The sequence below is a fragment of the Lactuca sativa genome, chromosome 1 (assembly GCF_002870075.4).
Source record: "Lactuca sativa cultivar Salinas chromosome 1, Lsat_Salinas_v11, whole genome shotgun sequence".
NCBI lineage: Eukaryota > Viridiplantae > Streptophyta > Magnoliopsida > Asterales > Asteraceae > Lactuca > Lactuca sativa.
Window position 1 is genome coordinate 214421379 of NC_056623.2, and position 4630 is coordinate 214426008.

Here is a 4630-nt window from a genome sequence, read left to right on the forward strand (position 1 = left end):
AGTGAAGAACAATCTCGATAGCCAAATCCTCCCCAAAGTTAACATTTAACTTGCGAAGACGATCAACATATATTTGCATCTTTTGCAAGTGCATGGTAAGAGAATCTCCACTTCCCATCTTAGCGGTGATCATGTTCGTGATGATCTGATAGCGCTCTTGCCTTGCGCTTTGGTGGTACCTGTCCATTAAGTCTTGATGCATTTCATACGGATACACGTCCTCATAGGACTTTTGGAATTCTTGGTTCATAGTGGCTATCATGATGCAATGGACTTCCGTTGCATCACGTTCATGGGTCTCAAAGACAACCATTTCCCAAAGAGTGGCGATTTTTGGATTGATCTTTTCATGCTTTTCGTCGAGGACATACTCTTTTTCCTCGTAGCGCGCAATCATGCGAATGTATCTTATCCATTCACTAAAGTTCGTTCCATCGAAAGTCACCTTTTGGCAAAGACTCATTAGCGTGAATGAGTTAGCATCAGAGTTTTTTGCGTTAGCCATCTACAAATAGAAAGGACAACGTTGATTAGAATTGAATCCCTAATTAAACACCCAAAATGAAAAATTAGGGCTAGGACCCAACAACATTATTTACATATTAGAAAAGGGATGTCGTAATCTAATACACAAATAATTTAGAGCTAAGTGAATGACGATTCACTAATTCTTCACCATGAAAAACATAAGCTTAGGTTTTAAATGTATTGAGAATTCCTAGATTTTCTTGGAGAATCATTGAACTTTTCAATGGCATGTTTAAATCTCAATATGCCCCTCTCGTTTGTGACCGGGATGCCGAGGATCACAAAGTGGGTGTGAATAACCATGCAAATCTACATGGTGCCTTCATTGTTACAATCACCTATTCGATGTGCCGGTAAACCACACACGCTCCATCGAACTATGACAAACAATGAATCACCCTTTGCCACCTTTGCTTAGAACCAATTAGTGTCCCGATAAACCACACACGCTCCACTAACTTCTTAGCAAGGATGCAAAGTGTAATTTTATGGGATTGCATCAACTCACTTTTCCCTAAAGTAACTAGATTGGGAATTTTGTAAAAAACTTTTAGTTACTTTATATAGATTCATTATACTTATTAATGAAGTGAGGATTGCCCTATCCTACCCGTTCGGCTAACGACCCTCCACCAGTCAAGCAAGCGGTGGATGTGAGTGTACACCCATTAAGCGCCATTTTATAGGCAGCAACCTTATACCCACCTTATAGATTGGCTTCGTGAATGAGGCCTAACAATGGTAAGACTAGCATTTTAATTATATATATATATATATATATATATATATATATATATATATATATATTCATTAAGCTTGTAATAATATAATATTATAGGGTGTATTTTAAACATTTCAAAATACTAGGGTTTTAATCTTCAATTTAAAATTTTCGAAATTTAATACCATTTAAATTAAAATTTTAAATATTAAAACTCTTGATTTACTAATTATCTTAAATTAAACTATCAATATAAATTATCAAAGCATAAGGGATTATCTAAATCATGAGGATAATTACCATTTAAACATTTAACTTATCCTAATCCCTTAAATCCCTCTAAATTTCGAAAACAAGGGGATGGGATAATTCAAAATCTTTAATTACCATATTTAACTATTAAAGGATAATTACAAGATATGGGATTATCCAAATCCCTAAAATTTAGGATCTTATCTTGGGAGGGAGGCTAATCTTGAAATCTTAGGGTTTGCAAACCCTAGATTTCGAAATCTTGGATTAATGGAAAGGATTTAGAAAACCTTTTCACAATTTTTGCAAATTAGCGTTAGGAAACCCTAATCTCAAAATTTCATGCCTCCTAGGGTTTATTTGCTATAAACCCTAATTTGTCAAGTTCATACAATTGTACAATGCTAATTGAAAACTAGTTAACCAAAGGCTCTGATACCACTGATGGGTTTTATACAAACAATCCTATGTGTGCATGCAACCCTAATTAGGATCTATGTTTTCACTATTAGATACACAACATTATGAACAGATGAATAAAACCCTAATGTAGCATGCTATTTTCGAAATTCATATATAAGTTTAGATTACATACCTCTTGTTGTTATATTGCAATAACTACTTAAATCTTGAAACCCTAAGTCTTGAAAGTGTAACAACCCGGATTCCCAGGTATTAATTATTCTTATAATTTTGGTGATTTGTGAGGAGACTCGGCGAGTTGGAGCTCAAACTCGCCGAGTATGATCGCGGCTTGGGCACAGGTTCGTGTCTGGACTCGACGAGTCCAAAATGTGGACTCAGCGAGTCCATGCTGTTTAATGAAACCCTAATTTCCAGGGTATGAGACCTATTTAAAGGGGCTTATGGCCGTCATTTGCGGCCACCAACCCCAGCGAGAACCCTAAAGAGTCTTTGAGCGTGTTGTGAGAGAGAAGAGGAAGATCTTGGACTATTTGTGGGTGTTTTGCATATAGAAGAGGATCAAGGCAAGAGGAGACCAAAGAAGGTGCTAATCCAGTGATTCTTGAGCTCAGAGACTTCATTTGAGTTAACCATTCGTTCCTTTCTCAGTCCTTGGTGTAAATCTTAGAGTTAGGGTTTCTTTGTGGAATGATCCATGGAGTAATTGGCCTCCTCACATGTTGGTGCTTTAGATCTTGGCCCAAAGAGTTCCAAAGACCCTTTTCCCTCAAGTTTTATGAGTGTTAATGGAGGCCATGAGCTTAGAATAGCATTCTAGAGACCATATCATCAAATAAGGCCTTTGAACCTTTGCATGAGCACCAAGATAGTAACTTTACGTGATGTATGTGCTTGGAAGGACTGGATCTATGAGTTACTGGAACGGATCTGACCTCAGTAGTGAGTTTGAGTTTATGCATGGCATAGACTCGCCGAGTCTGAAGAACAGACTCGGCGAGTAGCATGAAGATTGTCCATAACCAATCAGTGAGTGGTCTTGCCGAGTTAAGGGGTTGACTCAGTGAGTCAGGGAGAGTCAGAGAGGGTTGACAGGTGGACTGAGTCAAGCTGGAACTCATCGAGTTTTTCTTCAGACTCGGCGAGTTGAGTCGTGGTGGCCCCGCAACTCATGCCAGGTGGAACTCGTCGAGTTAGGAAAATACTCGACGTGTCGAGAGAGGATCCCAGGGAATCAGTAGATGTGTATAGACTCGCCGAGTCCGGTCAAAGTTGACCGTTGACCATTGACCAGTGTTGACTTGATAGGGGTAGTCAACCGTAGTTGTGAAAGTGTTAATTAGAGATGTATTGTGTTATAGGAGGATTATAGCTTGGGGGATCGAGTGCGAGTGATTTCCGGGATTTGCGAGTTATCGAGATACGCGAGTTGAGTCTTCTCACTATACTTTACCTTGAGTAGGTAATCAGAGTTATGTGATAGAGTATTTGTATGTGTCACACCCAAAAACCAAGAGCGGCGGAAACGTTCTGGGGCGGAGGACGTCATGTATAGTATCACAACAATGAAAAGTAGTAAACAAGCAACAACATCATCCATTGCATTAATAATAGAATTATTATACAAGTATGTTCTATCAAATTTTGATAAACACTAAAGCATAAATCAAAATGAAATATGAGTCTTGAACAAGCTCCATCTTCCTTTCTCCTTGCATCGGTACCTGTCTATGATGACCTGAGGATACAAGTAATTTTGAAAGCGAGTATCAGCTTTGAAGCTGGTGAGATCATAAGTATTTAGTGTCTTAATTTGTATGTAAGAATTTGTATGTAAGAATTTGTATATGAACTGTAAGTATGAAAATGTTTGTAAAACAACTGTAAACGTTTGAAAAACCCTAGGAATCCCTATGATTCCTACTATTATAACTGGGAGTCTACAACCAAGACTTAACTGATCTCTATGTAGTCTTCTACCAAGACTTAATTGTTCTATATGTTCGTCTCTTGTAAAAGTGTGAAATTTTCCCGAGTGTAACTATTATTAACAAAATATAGTTTTTTACATCTATAGTTTAAGTGAAAGGATCACTAAATATATGTACAGAGAAAATTAATGTAGTACTAAAACGTAGCGCTATAAGAACTACTGTTGTACTAATTACCTTAAACCGGATTTATATTAAGGCATCATGTGATTAATTGCACCATACTATCGACTGGTAACAACGACATACGAATGGTCGTAATAACGGAATGACGTTTGGCACCCGTAGACCTGCAGGTCCCACTGTAGCTAGCAGCAAGGTGTAGGATAGTCAATCCAGTATAGATCTATACGCAAACTCACGCTCTCCCTTCAAGAGACTCTGGCTACAACTCGGGCCATGACATTTAAGGCATGCTCCGACACAGTGGATCACAATTTTATGAACGTATTAATGTAAGTGTAATGTAATGAACGGATCTAGCTGTAATGTACATGCTCTCTACCTAGCAAGTATAGTAATGTAATCGTTCTAGTATCGTTGTATATGTTCTATTCCTAGTATCGTAGTATATGTAATGTACTGTAATGTTCTAGAAAGTATTGACTCATGAATGAACTGACTCATTGTATGATATCGCGTTCTAGTAATTGTCCTAGTATCTTCCTAAACTCCCCATATGGTAGTTTACTAGTAATCTAACTGGTACGTATGG